The 18,584-nt window shown below is 47.4% G+C and overlaps 1 long non-coding RNA gene across 1 annotated transcript in view; it reads right to left on the reverse strand.

The window, feature by feature from the left end:
• LOC138258729 (uncharacterized) overlaps positions 1-7,569 on the reverse strand; it is a 58,543-nt gene extending 50,974 nt beyond the window's left edge. The window contains exon 1 of the long non-coding RNA XR_011198530.1: positions 7,256-7,569. This is a non-coding gene — a long non-coding RNA (uncharacterized lncRNA). The remainder of the gene's footprint in view (positions 1-7,255) is intronic.
• Positions 7,570-18,584: the final 11,015 nt, after the last annotated feature.

Consider the following 18,584-nt stretch of genomic DNA (forward strand, 5'->3'; position numbering starts at 1 on the left):
TTACTTTAAAGGAACTGATCTTAATGCCCCATATGTTAAATGCCTCGGATCTGGATAGAATTGACTGTGCAAGAGTGGGCAAGGTGAAGGTCTCCAGAATGGTTTTGAGGGTTGGGAATCCTTGTGGTTTGTGGAGGAGGAGTTGTTGGATTTATGCCATATTGCGTGACTCTAGACCACTTAGTTCGGGTCAGCCTTCAACAGCTTAAGAAAGTTTCCGCTATTTAGACTATCATGGGTGCCTTGTGAGTGGTGTCCTGGAATAAACAACAATTAGTGATGGAGAATTCGAAAGTTACTTGCTGTTGAAGGCACTGTGTTGTAGATGTATCCTGGGACACCCTGGGGTTCCTATCAGTGAGGGTTCCTGGAGGTCCCACTCCTGCAGGGCGGGCAGGGAGGACTCATTAGTATGTGTTGGTTCTGACTGATGGCTTGCAGGTTGCACAGGTGTCATTCAGAGAGTGTCCTTTCTGACCTGGGTGAGATCACTGTTGACCGGGCGGAAAGCCTAGGTTGATCAGCAGGTCAGCCTTGGTTTGTCGTCAGGCTGCATTAACTGTCCCCACATGGGAGGTCCTTGGCATTCCAGCTTCTAAACATGCGCCGGATTGTCTAAGCAGTTGACCATGGCCATGCGAGGTGGACCTGGTAGTGCATTGGAGTCAGTGGGCAATGGACCTTTTGTCACCAGCCGAGAACCTACAAGTTTTGGACTGTAACTAATTGACACAGTGTTGGCATCTGGGGATTGGATGTGGTAGACTGCAGAGGCTTGTAGATAGGTTGCACTTGCAGTGTGTTGGCATTGTCGGAAACCACCAGTGAGCCCCTTAATTTCAGAAAGGACAGCATTGAGAAAAGTTGGAAGTGAGGACAGGCTGCCTATGATAGGGGAGCAGTGTAGACTGAATGCACAAGGTTAGCGGTGGATTGCGTTCTGAGAATCAATTTGTTTAGGTTGTTGAGCTTGCTGTCAATCCCTGCTGTGAAGACAGCTAGTGAGTTCAGGAGATCGACGTGAAGGTCCAGTTTATAAGAGTGATCATTTAGAGCAGAAGTTGTGGCCAGATTGTGCTAGAGAGAACTGTGGTCGTGTTTAAAGCAGCTTTGCCTTGTAGGCCGGGACTACAGGTGGTCTCTGTGAGGAAAAGTGACAATTCCAGGAGGGACTGATCATTTAATTCCATGTCACCAGCTCTTTGGTCTAGGTTTTCTGGGGCATCTGAATACAGTGGTTTCGTAGGTGAGAGGAGTATTATGTTCCTGGCTAGGGCCCATTGAGGAGCTGTAGTTATTTCATGTGATAGCTCGTTGAGGGAGGGGACAGCTTCAGGGAATTCAGGGGAAAGATCTCTTAATGTGACAAATGATGTGACATTGTGAGGGGATATGGCCAACCGGGGAGGGGAATCGTGTTCAGGCAGCTGGTTTTGAGGCAATGGAGACAGTGAGTCGACAGGATTCTTTGGCTTTGCCAGGTCAACTTCAGCCTCCTCGGCCACCTTGCCACTTATTCCTCCGTAGCGATCTGGGGTAGGCCATGTTGATGAAGCTGGATGCCCTGTGGCCTGAAATTTTAATTGTGGGGGCCCTTTCCTCATCTGTACTGGGCTGACATGGGTGGAGGGCTCACCCCTGCTTCCTGTAAGGATGCCTGCACTATCTACAGTGGATTATTTTTTAAAGAAATTCAAGAGCGTCATCGCACGAGAGCCTGAGAGGCCAACCTTTCTGATGGTGTTCAATGAAGCAGCTGTAGTGTGATCGGAGGTAGTGGTTGATTCAAGGCATGTAAGGTTCATTGGAACGAGGTCTAATGCAGAAGTCAGGAGGGTGTGGAGGGTACAGTGCACTATCGCTGCGCTCCGGGACTGCGGGGGTGAGCTTTCCCTTCACAGAGGGATCCCCACACAGCCCGACTTGCTCTTCCTGTGCCTTTGGGCTTTTAGGGTTCCTCCCTGGTTCTTCCCAACCTCATAGTTTCCTGCCTGGACACAGGAGGGCTCCTCTGGGGCTAGGAGGCCCTCTGCTAGCACCTACTCACCTCCCCTGGGTGGCAACCTTCAACAGGGTGCAGGGGGAGGGGCATGAGCAATCTGTTTTGGAGAAATGGGATTTCTTGTTAAGTGAAGGTAGATGGAGGATAAGGTGAATGGTTTGTGCCAGTGCTTTTAGAGATGAGCCTGGGGATGGGGGCTATGAGGTTGCTCCCAGCTGCTGCTTACTGAGCGCTGCCTGGCGTTTGTTTTCAGGGGCACAGGCTGATGTTGTGGTTTGGCCACTGCAGAGTACTGAGATGAGAGCCTGTGCAAAAGCGCGTGCCTGTCGCACTAGCCCAATGCTGCCCGCTTCTAGACTGGGGGTGGGTGAGGTTGTGCCTGCGATCTAGTGCATCAAGCACCAACCTCTGCTTGGAGAGACCTCTGTGGGCTCCTGCAGACATGGGGTATGGGGGAGTGCCGTCACTCACCCCAATGCTAGGTCCTGATCGGGGCTCTTTGGCTGATGTATGAGTAGTAAGGTGAGTGATAAAGTGAGCCCATGACTTCACCGCTCCTGTGATGGCCAGCTGGTTTCAAAGAGGCTAGTTGACAGCAGCGGCACCGGTGGAAGCGGGAGGCTTGTTACCAAGCCACGAGTCAGGCAGCGGGGCCACTGGACACTTACAGCAGGGAACGCGCGACCCTCCTCAGCATGCCACTCTGTCGTGTCTGCTATGCTGCCTGCACTGCCACCTTCACCCACTCTGCCAACCCAGTCGAACTGCAGCTAAAGACCTCAGTCCATGCGGACCACGGAGCCGGGAGCCACGCTCTCCTCCAGCAGACTAGCATCAGTGAGATAATGGAACAGCGCACGAAGACAGCATGTTTTGGCATTCAGATGCTCTCAGCGGCCAGGAAACATAGAGACTGTGTACTGCCCGCATTCCTGTAGCATGAGGGAGACACCAGACTACCTTTAGAAATTCCAAGAGGCCTTTTGTGTAAACAGGGAGCTGCAAATTAGAATTCCTGAGCCCTATCTTAGTGGGTGGAAGGGATGAGTTTCTGTTTTTCAAGGACAGAAATTTCCTAGGCCAGGTCTGTCCTTTGTCTGCCCCGGATTGCTGCTTCAGGAACATCTCACATTTCATTGTGGCTATGTTGTGGGTGGTCCAGCTTAGAGTCAGCTCCAGTGCTTCTTGCTATGAGAAACTTCACTTTACACAAAGGCTGTGTCACGATGGCAGATGGAGAAAGAAACTTGAAAGAGAACCACCTCAATGCGTGGTTTGCAAAATAAAAATAAACATAACTGCAGATATATTTACATATATTTGTCTCACACAGTAACACACTGTAAACCTAGTGTTTACGAATTGCAGTGCACTACCCCATATTTAAATGGATTAAACAAATGTAACATACATTGTTCAGTATTTTAAACACCACCAATAGGGACAATGTTGTCTTGAAAATAGTGTACTACAGCACTATGGTAAAAAAGGCAAGCTCCAGACAGGGTTCCGTTTCAGGACGGAACCTGGAGGGGGAAAATAACGTATTGCTTAGAAACTTCAGATATTTAGCAGCAAGCAGTAATTCACAACATAACCAAAATTAGCATCATACAATACTTAACAGCGAAACCAAAGTACACTTTTCAGTTGAAGTGCGCAAGCGCTTTGACCTTTTGTAAAGTGTTGTGGGCTTTTAAACCCTCCCATCTCATGCCCATCGCTTTCATTTGTTTCTGGACTTGCCTTTCAAAAATCACCTGATGCAATTGGTAAATGCTTTACGTTTCTCCTGCCTTGAGGCTGCTTTTTTCAGGCCTTGCAGACTGCCCCTGTTACACGGATTATTGCAGGCTTGCCGATATACTTCAGTGTGGGTGAACTACTTTTTTTCTTTCGTCTCTCACCTTGGTGCTCATGTTTCATACAGCGCAAACTTGTTCTATTTTGCGCTCGATCTGGTCCATTCCTAGCTATTAGAGTCAAACCCAGCAAACAAATATTGTTAGTTTTTTCACTGAAGTCGAACTCCTGCACTTGCTATGATTTTATGAACAGTGATCACGGTATTAAGAACCACGGAAAAGGATGAAATCAAAATCAGAGCATGTTAGTTTTCCATATGTCTTTGTATCGTTCAGTCTGATTCATGTTGTCTGTGTCTGTCTGAGCCTGCACTGCTGTTCATTGCAGTCACTGCCACGCTTTGTACCAGAAAAAGCAGGTGAGGTGAAGTTGCCGAGTTCCAAAAATATTACTCCCACAGTCTGGGTGCCCTTCCTTGGCATGCGCTCCTGAGGTCTTGGTGCCCCTCCTTCAGCAGCCTGAGTGCCCCTCCTTACCATGCGCTCCTGAGGTCTTGGTGCCCCTCCTTCAGCAGTCGGGGTGCCCCACCTTACCATGCGCTCCTGCTTTCCTAACTAGGGGCCATATGTATGAAAGCTTTTTCCCATAGACACAGAATGGGTAAAATCCTTTCGTACATCTGGCCCTAGATTCCTTTCTTGTGTTTCTGCCTTTCTCTCCTCCAGTATCTGGAGAAGGGAGGGCAGCCCAGCCTGGCTCAAGTTGTCCATAGAATATCCATGACGAATTACGCCACAGCACAGATATTTTAAATATCGGCCACGATGTATCAACCAAGTGCATTCAGGGGAAAAATGGTTCCCAGGGCCACAAATCTGTTAAACATTACGTGAGGAAAAGCTAGTGCCTGTTCAGCTTCAGAACAGAAGTCTTATGTACAAAAAAAACACTGAGGCCCATATTTATACTTTTTTTGCACCGCATTTGTGTGATTTTTTGATGCAAAAGCGGCACAAACTTACAAAATAAAAAAAATTACGCAAATGCGGCGCTAAAAAAGTATAAATATGGTCCTGAAAAGCCAAACGGTCTTGACATAGGAAATGCCTTATGTTGTGATGACCAGAAAGATGCGACTTGAACTACAATTGAGTGTGGAAATAAAAAGTGTTCAGTTATGTTTGTTATGTTACGTGGTATCTATCATGTTACCAACACCACCTGTGTAAGGCACTTGTACTTGCAGCTTCCAGTAATGCTTTATGAGCCTCAGAAGCCTTCACAACGCCTCGTTGGCTGGAGTAAATAAGTTCTATAGTCGCTTAACCCAATTCACAAACGTTGTATAGAAATTCATTCGTAAGTCAGAGTAAGTCAAGACTATGGTACACTTACTTGCAAAAAAATGTGCTTTCATCTGCCTTGTTATGTTTGCAAAGAGACACAAAATTGTGTACATAATTGTTGATAATCTATATTTGTGTGTTCTTATTTAAGAGAGAGGGGGGAGGAGGGTGTGTGCTCATCTGTGTGCTTTTTCCTTTATTTCCAGATCACAGCTTGAAATGTGAGCAGTGCCTGTCTAGCCCAATGTGTTATTCTGAAAGTTTGTGTCTTGAAATCCACAGTGTTAGAGCCGAGCTCAGCTGATGAATGCGCTGTGTAAGCAAAGGAAGTCTGTGATGTGCTTATTGTATGGAGTCAGAGGGGCAGGAAAAAGCGTTCCCAGTCTCCTTCCCTACACATTATACACAAAGGCTGCCCTTCGAGAAGTAACAAATCAGCTTCTATTGGCCAGGCCTCAAAAAAATTATGTATCCTTTTATTTTATTGCACAACTTCTATTTTCATGCTCAAAAGACTCAAGTCAAGAAATCCATTTCATTTATCAACGCGACACTTCTACACCCATTCCCCTGGTGTACAACCAGGAGGGGAAGGGAAGAGCAGATTGAAAGAACAGCCCAGAAGAAGAGGAGAGTAGCAATGGCCAATGTGTCTGTGTCCTTGCTCCCTGGTTCCAGAGCAGCTTGCAACCCACCACCCATAGCAAAGAGGAAGCATTTGATTTACTTTGTAAGTGGACTAACACAACTGCTGCCCAGTCACTAGAGAGTGCAGCGCCAAAACAACATGTGGACAGCGCTAAATTAACTCTCTCTCACAGTTGTACTACTTAAAGCTCTTTTTCTGGTGATCACATTAAGTCAGGCAACACTATTGCACTTTCAAGCCAAATGTAAATGTTACTATCTTTTAGAACATTGGTTCGTATCCTCTTGATTTCTGTGGACCTCCACTTAATCATTACTGTAACCTGGAGACCTCTACTGGATCATTATTGGAATCTGGGGACCTCCACTGAGTCCTTGAGTCGAATAAAGAAGTCTGCATGTAATTTCAAATTTAATGGGATGGGTGTAGGTTTTCTAAGTTTAATTGAGGCCACTAATCATCCATACAATATTCAGTTTGACACAGTTTCACTGCTTTCATGAATCAGTCTGAGGATACCACCTCTGCATGTCAGCACCACCTCAGCATGACTCATCACCACCGCAGCATCAATCAGCACTACCTCAGCATCAGTCAGCAACATCTCAGCATCAGAACAGCACCACCTCCTCATCAGTGCTCCACCACCAGCGCAGCACCAATTCAGCATCAGAGCAGCACCACCTTAGCACCAGCACAGAACCACCACAGCACAGCAGCACCAGCACAGTACTACCTCAACAAAAGCACAGCCCCACCTCAGCATCAGCACAGCACCACCTCTACATCAGTGCACAACGACCAGTGAAGCCACACCTCAACCACAGCACAGCCCCACCTCAGCAGCAACTTAGCACCAATGCAGCATAACTTCAATATCAGTTCAAGACCACCCCAGAATCAGCACAACATCACCACTGTACAGCACCACCTGAGCACCAGTGCAGCACAGTGGTGGCTGGTGACTGAAAGCAGTGGTGGGGCACAAATACAAGACGGAATTGCACCTTGTGAGTAAGACTCACTGCTCACGTATTTCCATTCACCTACTCATTCACTGCCCTTGGTCACCTACCCATTTACTCATCCACATTGTCATCCACTGCCATTCACACAACTCTTATACACAGACACCCACATTTTCTCAGCCACTCTGTCAAGCCCTGCAAACACATTCAAACAAACACACATTGCCTCATCCATCCAGTATCCAGCAGTTTCAGTGATAAAAGGTACACGTTTATTTGAGCTGCAGATTACATGTTTAATAAGACATATCACGTCATTAGTCTGCAGAAGAAATAAAACGAGCATAACTACCCATGATAAGTTACTGGAACCATTACTGCCTTTGAGAGACAAAATCACCTACAGAGGCAGTGAAAGGAGAGGAGAGCGGTAAGAACAGATGTTTTTCTTATTGTCTGTAAAAAAGATAGAGCTCCAACTTACTTGTGTGCAGGGTTATCTTTGGCATATTTATGACTTGAGGTCTTCAGGTCACACTCCTGTCTCCCAGAGAGCCCTGGATGGAGTTATTTATTGTATTTATTCCATTTCTCTGCCACAGTCTGCTTGTAGTGCAGGAAAAGGGGATTTTCTTTGTGCAATGCCACATTCTTTTAATAAAATGTGACCTCTGGTAGGTAGACCCTTCTGATCACACCCCACCATTTGAGTAAATAGGAAAGGGTGGATAATAATATCGGAGTGACATGAAGTTTTCAGAAACCCGGGCTGAACAAAAAACGCTCCAGGCTGTTTATTATCTGGGCTTCTGGTGGAGGAGGAGATAAGCCAGGGACGTCACTGCGTTCTGAGAAAACGTAAGGGCTTTGCGTGGGCAAGCCCTGTCAGCCCTACTGTGCAGCTTTCAGCCACATACTGACGCAGGCGCAGTGGGGCTTTTCAAAGTGCACAACTTTCACTCGGAAAATGTTGTGCAGAAAATGTTTTACTTTCAGCATGTAATTAAATAAATGCTTCACTAAAGAGGCCAGAAAAGGCTAGGAGCACAGCCCCTCAGCCCTTGAACACCAGCCCCCCCTGGTGCAGCACCAAAACCTCAGCATGACTCAGCACCACCACAGTGTCACTCAGCACCACCACAGCATCACTCTGCAACACCTCAGCATCGCTCAGCACCAGCACAGCATCACCAGAACACCACCACTGCACCACCTTAGCATCAGCACAGCACCATCTCAGTCTCAGCACAGCACCACCTCCTCATCAATGCACCACCACCAGTGCAGTACCACCTCAGCACCAGCACAGCACCACCTCAACAACAGTAACAGTACCATCTCACCATCAGCATTCCACCACCTACACCTCAGTGCACCAGTGCAGTCCCACCTCAGCACCAGCGCAGCCTCACCTCAGCAGCAACTTAGCACTAACGCAGCACCATATCAGCATCATTGCAGCATTGCCTCAGCATCAGCACAGATTCACCTCAGCACAGCACCAACTCAGTATCACTTAACACCACCTGAGCACCTACGGGCACCACTCAGCACCAGCGCAGCATCTTCTCAGCATCACTCAACATTACCACAGCACCGCCTCGCCATCAGCAAAGCACCACATCCACATCAGTGCACCACCACCAGTGCATCACCAACTCAGCACCAGTGTAGCCCCACCACACCATCAGCTCAACACCACCTCAGCATCAGCTCGGCACCACCTCAGCATCAGCCAACACCATCTCAGCATCTGGAAATCACCACCTCAGCATCAGCACAGCACCACCTTAGCATCTCCACCTCACTACCCCAGCATCTCAGCATCAGCAAAGCAGCACCTCATCAGTGCACCACCAGTTGTGCAGTACCACCTCAGCACCAGTGCAGCACCACCTCAGTTATCGTGCAGCACTACCGCAGTAGCAACACAGCACCACCTTAGCATCAGCAAAGCACCATCTCAGCAACAGCACTGCACCACCTCTGCCTCAGTGCACCACTACCAGCGCAGCCCAGGCACACCCCACCTTAGCATCAATTCACACCAGTGCAGCACCACTTCAGCAGCAGTGCAGCACCACCTTAGCACAGCACCACCCACATTAGAGTAGCGCTGCCTCAGCACCAGCACAGCACCACCTCAACATCAGCACAGCCCCATCTCAGCATCAGCACAGCACCACCTCTGCGTCAGTGTGCCACCACCAGCACAGCCCCACCTCAGCATCAGCACAGCACTACCTCCACATCAGTGTACCACGACTAGTGCAGCCACATCTCAGCATTAGCACAGCCCCACCTCAGCAGTAATTCAGCACCAATGCAGTACCACTTTAGCATCAGCGCCACATCACCTCTGCACAGCACCAACTCAGCATTACTCTGCACCACCTGAGCACCAGTGCAGCACCACCACCTCAGCATGACTCAGCACCACCTCAGCATCATTCTGCACCATCTTAGTATCACTCAGTATCACCTGAGAATCACCTCTGCACCAGCACACCACCACCTCAGCACCACCTCAGCATCACTCAGCACCCCCTTAGTATCCCTCAGTATCTCCTGAGCATCACCTCTGCACCAGCACACCACCACCTCAGCATGACTCAGCACTACCTCAGTCTGCCCTCGGAACCTAGCATCTGTTGATTCTCCTCTAGCATCCATCCGCTGCTCGTGTTGTCATTCGGGTACTATTTCCCAACCTCCGCCATCCAGTTGTTTTTGTTCCCCTCCCCCTAATAACAAAACAAAGTGATAACAAACAAGCATTAGAGGAGGTAGGATGAAGTTGCCAGAATTTGAAGGACAAAAAACCTAGAAGATTTTTTTATGTTAATTATTTTTTGAGTAGGGTCTATCAGTTGTGCATTATTTCTTTTTGGATATATATAAGATAACACAAATGCTTACAGCACTTTTTATTATAACTTTTTAACATTCTGCACAGCTGCCACAGTGCTCTACAACAGAGCTTAAAGACATTGGCAAACCCTATAGCTCTGGCTAAACACTTATAAGGTCCCAAAGGCCAGACCTATTGGCTATGCCAATTCTTGTTTTTACATACCTCTAGCTGGTCTGCTGTTAGGCCATTCAGAAGACAAGCGGGCTTTCAGTACAAAAGATTTATGGCTAGCAGCATACATGATGCCAGCATTTTCAGGATAGTGGTACATTTTGAAAATAGATCTGGGGAATGTATTTTCCATGTAGGTTTATATTGAAGCAGAGGCAATTTTAGATGGTTGATACCTAAAGTAAAGTCCGTTTCGGTTTAAAAATCGGGAGTCTCCCACCGGAATCAGGTCTGTTAGTATGTATGTAAGAGTGAAGTGGGTGAGGGTGCCAGAAAAATATAACAAACGCGGAACACACTGCTGCAAATCTTCCACACAACTGAGGTAAGGCTGGCTCTACAGTCGGGACATAAGGATTTTGGAGGTTCTGAAACCCTACAAATCTCCTTTTGCTTGATGTCATCTTATTTTTATTTTTTAAATCCAAAGGTTATCCCCTTGGGTGTCGAGGACGTAACCGTTACGTCCTCGGCTGAACCGCTCGGGTGCCAAGGACGTAACCATTATGTCCTGGACCTGGCCCACGGGGGTGCGCTAGCGCTTCCCCGGTGGGCCTTCCACCCCCCCTCCGCTGGGCAGAGATGGAAGGAGAATCGCTTCCCCTTCCACCCCCCCTCATCTAATGATGTCAGTCGCGATCGCACGCTGACATAATTAGAGGCCACCATCATGCTGGAAGCCATTTGCTTCCAGCTCATCTACAGAGAAACAGGGACGTTTCTCCTGTGGCCGAGGGCGGATTGTTTGTGAAAGGGGTATGGGGGGAAAGGACTTTTAGTCAGTTTCATGTCGCGGGGAGCAGCACCTTGGGCAAGGGTCGCTCCCCTCAGGGGCCATAATGTTGTACACCATTTCTGCCCCGTTGGGGGCAGATCGGCCTATTATTTTAGGCCGATCTGCCCCAAGGGGGGCAGAAACCACTATGACACCAGGAATTGTTTATGTTTTTTTTTTGTGGGGGGACGGCCCCTTCGAAAAGGGTCGCTCCTCAAGGGGGGCACATCACTCAAGGGGTGCATAAACCACTTAGCGCCAGGGATCTTGTGTGTGTGTGTGTTTTGTGTCGGGCGGCCCCTTGGACAAGGATTGCTCTCCAAGGGGGACCAATACTATTTACGCCATCTCTGCCCCCCTTGGGGGCAGATCAGCCTATTATTTTTACACCGATCTGCACCTTGGGGCAGAAGCCACAGAGACGCCAGGGATTTGTGCTCTTGATTTTTTTGAGTGGGGGCAGCCACTTCGACAAGGGTCACCCCCAAAGGGAGCACAGCACTGTTGGGCAGTTCTGCCCCCCTGGGGGCAGATCAGCCTATTTTTTTTATTTAGGCCCATCTGCAGAAACCACTTAGCTCCACGGATCGTGTGTGTGCGTGTGTTTTGTGTGGGGGCGGCCCCTTGGGCAAGGGTCGCTCCCCCAGGGGGGTCAATAATATTCACACCAATCCTGCCCAGGCACCAGGGATAGATTTTGTTTATGTTATTTTTGTGTAGGGGGCAGCCCCTTCGGAAAGGTTTGCCCCCCCCCCCCAAAGGGGGCACATAACTATTGGCCATTTCTGTCCCACCCCTCTTGGGAGCAGATCAGCTTAGTTTTTTTAGGCCAATCTGCCCCCCAAACCATTAGACACCAGGGAAAATTTCGAAATGTTTGGTGGAGGGCTGTTTGTCAACTGACAAAGTATTTCATTTGTGATTATAACAGTTTATTTCCACTTTTTGTTCTAGTTCAAAGCTTTTGCTTCCTTTGCTGTGACTCATTGTGGTTTTGGCAGTGGTTGACCTGCAATTTGCATAGTTGCATATTTTACGTAAGAAAAAAACAATTGCCCTCAAAGGAGTATTGTTGCCATGCATGAATGACATTTTTGTTAGTGGTGTACTAAATGCAGGATTGTGTGTGAAATTGTCCTTCGATTTGTGCACAATGATATTTGTTTTGTCTTATGTCTAATTTTCTTTTCTTTTTTATTTTTAGTGGGATATCATTGATGATTAATGTGTCTGTGCAGAGTCGCTGCTGGTGAGTCTAGCTTTTTCAGGAAAGTGAGTGGTATAGTTTTTGAGTACATAAGTGTGATAAAGCCACACTTTGTTTATTACTTATTTTTGACAGTGCTGATTGTTGTTGGCACATTTGTCAAGTTACTTTTCTTAGAAAGGATCATGGCTAGCCTCAGGGTGACCGCTCAGCAGGTTGTTGGTATGCTTTTTGATTTGTCTTCTGATCATGATTATGAGACTGACTCTGCATCTGAGGCAGAGGAGGAAGAGGAAGATTCTGGCAGTGAATTTTCTGTTTGAGAGGAATCTTCTGATGAGAAAGCCACTCTCAGTACAGATGAAGGGCCTGTTTTAGAGGAGGACACTGATGTGCCAATAGTGCAGCAGCCTGGGGCTGAAAGGTTTCCCACTGGAAGACCTGAACTCTGGGTTGCCCCAGACACGGAGCAGCCAGAGTTACCTGCCTTTACTGGTCTCCCAGGGTGTAGAGTGAATGCAGAAAACGTTTTGCCTGTCACCTTCTTTCAGTTGTTTATGGACGATGTATTTTTGGAAAAGATAGTTGAAAAGGCTAATTTGTATGTGGAGCAGTATTTGAGGGGCAACTCTGCCAGACTTAGGTCACAGTCGAGAGCTACCCAGTGGATTTCCACAAATCTGGAAGATGAAAACATTCCTGGGTTTGACTTTTTTGATGAGGTTGATAAGGAAGCTGCCACTGGCTTCTTATTGGTCTATTAGTCCCTTGATAGCAACGGCTATATTTCCCGCAACCATGACCTGAAATCGGTATTTGCGTCTTCTTCCTTTGGATGCTGCATTTTGTTGACAATGTTTAGCCTTGCCACGAGATTACCCTAATTCCGACTGTCTTTTTAAGATTAGGCCTGTCCTTGATCATTTTGTAGATCGTTTTTCAGAGGTCTATGTTCCGGGGAAAGAAATATCTGTAGACGAGTCTTTGGTCCTGTTCAAGGGCTGTTTGGTTTTTAAGCAGTACATCCCTTGAAGAGGGCACAGTCTGAAATTAAGATGTATATGCTGTCTGAAAGTAGAACAGCATATGTTTAAAATTTCTGGGTCTACAGTTTTGGGATTCCATTATTGACCCACTTGGTTGTCCACCCAGTATTGGAGTTAGTGAGAAAATTGTGTGAGAACTTGGTAGACGACTGCTTAACAAAGGTCACCATTTGTACGTAGATAACTTCTATACTGGAGTGCAGTTGTTCAGGAAATTGTTCAGAGTGGACACTGTTGTTTGTGGCACAATCCGCTCTAACTGGAAAGTCTATCCAAGGGAGCTTGTCTGTAAAAAACTTCAGAGGGGATAGTACAGTACCTTGCGGAATGATGAGCTGCTAGCTGTGAAATTTGCAGACAGAAGGGATGTCTACATGCTGACTAGCATCCATGATGAAAGTTCTTCACTTGTGGCTGTTTGGGGTCAGGTTGCTGAAGTGAGCAAACCTGTGTGCATTTTAGACTACAATAAGCACATGGGTGGTGTTGATAGAGTAGATCAGAGGTTGGAACCTTGTACTGCTGTTTGTAAATCTTACGTTTGGTATAAAAGTTAACCATACATTTGTTTCATTTAGCAACTTTTTATGCTTTTATTTTGTTCCAGGATTGTTCCCCTGAGTCAAGGATGAAATTTGTTAAATTTCATGAGTCAGTGATAGAGAGCCTTGTTGTGGCGGAACAGGGAAGAGTTCCTAGAGTATCAGTGGTGGAGGATGTGGCTAGATTGAAAGATCGCCACTTTTCTGATCAGATTCCTCCGACTCCCAAAGAATACTTTCCCGCTAAGAAATGTAAAGTCTGTGCCCGAAGAGGTATCCGTGGGGAGACTCGTATGTACTGCCCGATTGTCCTTCAAAGCCTGGGCTGTGTGTGGCTGGCTGTTTCAGGAGTTAACACACCCAAAATAATTTTTGGGAACTACTGTAAGCATAAACTGCCTGTTTTATATTTTCATATGTTCCGTTTTACGGTTGGCATTACTGTCATGTATTTAGTTAGAGATTTTGTTTTTGTAGTTTTGTACTTATTTATAATTAGTTAGTGGTTTCCTTGTTAAAAAAAAAGTGATGGCGATGTGCATGGAGTGACGCTTGGTTGACGGTGTGTGTGGAGTGGTGCTTGGCTGGTGGGGTGGGTGGAATGGCACTTAGCTGGTGGTCTGCGTGGAGTGGCGCTTTGCTGGTGGTGTGCGTGGAGTGGCGCATGCCTGGTGGTGTAAATAGTGACTTGCTGTTGGCCACTGCAACACACTGCTAGCCAGACTCCCATCAGCTGGTGTGATTGCTGTGTCAGGCATGTTGGCGTATGAAAGTGGTGGGCCCTTGAATGGCGCTGTCTGTTGATACAAGTGTTGTAATGTGCTAGGCCTGCGGCTGGCAGCGTGAATGGTCTTGTGCATCTCATGTATGAAAGGTGTGTGAACAGACTGTAAAGAGGTTGCTGCCTTGACGCGGCTTTGCAGCTCACGAGATGTGAGTCATTGGTTCAGTTTTTTGGCCTTTCAGTTATTAACAGTGAATTTTATTTTTGTGAAATCTCTTGTTAATAAAATATGATCTACTAAACCATTGCTCACCCTCGTGCCAAATCCAACCAGTATGTGTGGTAAAAATTAAAAAACCTGCTCCGCTGTAATCAGGTGTCGAAGCACACCCGTGATATGTGAGGTGTCTCGGTTGGGACCCCAGTGATGAAGCATGCCACCAATTAGGTTGGTGGGTGAAGGGTCTTTTTAACATAACTGTAGGATGTTGGCTCTGTATATACTATTTCAAAGTAAGAAATAGTGTGCACAGAGTTCAAGGGTTCCCCTTAGAGTATGGGTACTCGCAAACATTTTACTAGGGGCCAAAAAGTTTGGTCTGTGATGTGCCTGGAGGCCGCATTGATGTCAGGGCAGTGACGGTCGGGTGGGGTGGCTGGGGGGATTGGTGGCAAGGTAGGTGTAAGAGAAGCAAATGATATATATCTGGTGGCTGAAAAAAACAATGGGAAACCAGAAAACCTGGAATTAATCCCGGCTTACCCACTTTTCCAAATTGTGTGATCCTAGGCAATTGTTTAGTCTCACTTTCCCTCCTTTTTCTACATTATCACATTTAAGATGACTTCGAAATACATGATTCATGGTGTGCACTGCACAAAACCTGCTTCTATGTTTGATTTATTAAACTATAATGTTTTTAATGTATGATAGGAACCCAGGCCACCTATAAAGTGCACATACCAAGTGGCTTGCTTCTTTAATTTACTATTGATGGTGTTCTCAGGGTAGATGAAAGAATTTATGTTTCCCAATGTATGTATGAAAACTATCACTTTTAAATGAATACATCTCAATGCACTGATAAAATAAATTGTACTAAGGCAAAAATGTTCTGAATGTTAACTAAATACACTTTTTTAATTTTGAAGAGACTGTCTTAGTTTCACACTTGTGCTGCAAGATGTCTTTAAAAATGAAGGCGTTTCTATAGTTAAGTGCAGGAGTCCCTAGTTACTTCTTTTCTTTAACACCAAATAAGTTTGAAATAAATGATTGTGTGTGTATTTAATATTTTTATTCTTAGTGCAGAGTCGAGCAAACAGCTGCCCAGTGCTCCTGTTGCCCAAGGGGCCGCATGTAAAGGTCAGAGGGGCCGCATGAGGCCCGCGGGCCATACTTTGAGTATCCATGCCTTAGAGGTAAGATAGTGGCAAAAAGAGATAATTTTAATGCTCTATTTTGTGGTAGTGTGGTCGAGCAGTAGGCTTATCGGAGGGTAGTGTTAAGCATTTGTTGTACACACACAGGCAATAAATGAGGAACACACACTCAAAGACTTACTCCAGGCCAATAGGTTTTTATATAGAAAAATATATTTTCTTAGTTTATAATAAGAACCACAGGTTCAAGATTTACAAGTAACATTGCAAATGAAAGGTAGTTCACTTAGGTATTTTAGGAACTTTGAATAATCACAATAACATGTACAGTTTTGACAAAAATGGCAATAAGCTATTTTAAAAGTGGACACAGTGCCAAAATCAGGACGTAAGTAATTATTAAGTTCACAGGTAAGTAAAACACTTACAGGGTTCAAAGTTGGGTCCAAGGTAGCCCACCCTTGGGGGTTCAAGGCAACCCCAAAGTTACCACACCAGCAGCTCAGGGCCGGTCAGGTGCAGAAGTCAAAGAGGTGCCCAAAACACATAGGCTTCAATGGAGAACAGGGGTGCCCCGGTTCCAGTCTCCCAGCAGGTAAGTACCCGCGTCCTCGGGGGGCAGACCAGGGGAGTTTTGTAGGGCACTGGGGGGGACACAAGCAGGCACAGAAAGTGCACCCTCTGTGGCACAGGGGCGGCCGGGTGCAGAGTGCAAACAGGCGTCGGGTTTTGTATTGAAAGCGATGGGGAGACCCGGGGGTCTCTTCAACGATGCAGGCAGGCACAGGGGGCTCCTCGGGGTAGCCACCACCTGGGCTAGGCAGGGGGTTGCCTGGGGGTCGCTCCTGCACTGGAGTTCGGTTCCTTCAGGTCCTGGGGGCTGCGGTGCAGTGTTGGTTCCAGGCGTCGGGTCCCTTGTTACAGGCAGTCGCGGTCAGGGGGAGCCTCTGGATTTCCTCTGCAGGCGTCGCTGTGCGTGCTCAGGGGGGGGTCGTCTCTGGCTACTCACAGACTCGCAGTCACTGGGGAGTCCTCCCTGTAGTGTTGGTTTTCCGCAGGTCGAGCCCGGGGCGGTGGTGCAGAGTGGAAAGTCTCACGCTTCCGGCGGGAAACGTTAAGTCCTTAAAGTTGTTTCTTTGTTGCAAGAAAGTTGCAGATTGTTGAACAGGGCCGCTGTTCACAGGCGTTTCTTGGTCCTTGGTTGCAGGGCAGTCCTCTGAGGCTTCAGAGGTCACTGGTCCCTGTTGGATGCGTCGCTGTTGCAGTTTTCTTCCAAGTTGGGAGACAGGCTGGTAGGGCTGGGGCCAAAGCAGTTGTTGTCTCCGTCTTGACTGCAGGGCTTCAGGTCAGCAGTCCTTCTTCCTTTTAAGGTTGCAGGAATCTCGTTTCCTAGTTTCTGGGGGCCCATAAATACTGAATTTAGGGGGGTGTTTTAGGTCTGGGAGGGCAGTAGCCAATGGCCTCTGTCCTGGAGGTTGGCTACACCTTCTTTGTGCCTCCTCCCTGTGGGGAGGGGGGCACATCCCTAATTCTATTGGGGGAATCCTCCTTCCACAAGATGGAGGATTTCTAAAAGTAAGAGGCACCTCAGCTCAGGACACCTTAGGGGCTGTCCTGACTGGTGGGTGACTCCTCCTAGTTTTTCTAATTATCTCCTCCAGCCTTGCCGCCAAAAGTGGGGGCAGTGGCCGGAGGGGTGGGCATCTCCACTAGTTGGGATGCCCTGTGGCGCTGTAACAAAGGGGGTGAGCCTTTGAGGCTCACCGCCAGGTGTTACAGTTCGTGCAAGGGGAGGTGAGAAGCACCTCCACCCAGTACAGGCTCTGTTCCTGGCCACAGAGTGACAAAGGCACTCTCCCCATGTGGCCAGCTACGTGTCTGGTGTGTGGCAGGCTAGCAAAAACTAGTCAGCCTACACTGGAAGTCGGGTATGTTTTCAGGGGGCATCTCTAAGATGCCCTCTGGGTGTATTTTACAATAAATTGCACACTGGCATCAGTGTGCATTTATTGTGCTGAGAAGTTTGATACCAAACTTCCCAGTTTTCAGTGTAGCCATTATGGTGCTGTGGAGTTTGTGTTTGACAGACTCCCAGACCATATACTCTTATGGCTACCCTGCACTTACAATGTCTATGGTTTGGCTTAGACACTGTAGGGGCATAGTGCTCATGCACTTATGCCCTCACCTGTGGTATAGTGCACCCTGCCTTAGGGCTGTAAGGCCTGCTAGAGGGGTGACTTACCTATGCCACAGGCAGTGTGAGGTTGGCATGGCACTCTGAGGGGAGTGCCATGTCGACTTAGTCATTTTTCTCCCCACCAGCACACACAAGCTGTGAAGCAGTGTGCATGTGCTGTGTAAGTGGTCCCTAGGGTGGCATAAGACATGCTGCAGCCCTTAGAAGCCTTCCCTGGCATCAGAGCCCTTGGTACCAGGGGTACCAGTTACAAGGGACTTACCTGAGTGCCAGGGTTGTGCCAATTGTGAAGACAAAGGTACAGTTTAGGGATAGAACACTGGTGCTGGGGCCTGGTTAGCAGGGTCCCAGCAAACTTTCAAATCATAACTTAGCATCAGCAAAGGCAAAAAGTCAGCGAGTAACCATGCCAAGGAGGCATTTCCTTACAATAACTTAAGTGCGTTTATTTTCACAATTTTAGTGTTTGGATCCTCACGCTGGGTAGAAGGAAGTTTATGCCTCACCTCAGATTCCAGAACTTTGCATCACCGAAATTTGAGAAAAAAGTGTTTTTTGCCAAATTTTGAGGTTTGCAAAGGATTCTGGGTAATAGAACCTGGTGAGAGCCCAACAAGTCACCCCATCCTTGATTTCCCTAGGTGTCTAGATTAAAAAAATATATAGGTTTGCCAGGTTTCCCTAGGTGCGGGCTGAGCTAGAAGCCAAAATCCACAGCTAGGCACTTAAAAAAAAAAAACAGGTCAGTTTTCCTTGGGAAAATGTAATGTGTCCACATTGTGTTTTGGGGCATTTCCTGTGGCGGGCAGTAGGCTTACCCACACAAGTGAGGTACCATTTATATCGGGAGA

This window comes from Pleurodeles waltl, chromosome 9 (assembly GCF_031143425.1).
Source record: "Pleurodeles waltl isolate 20211129_DDA chromosome 9, aPleWal1.hap1.20221129, whole genome shotgun sequence".
Taxonomy (NCBI): domain Eukaryota; kingdom Metazoa; phylum Chordata; class Amphibia; order Caudata; family Salamandridae; genus Pleurodeles; species Pleurodeles waltl.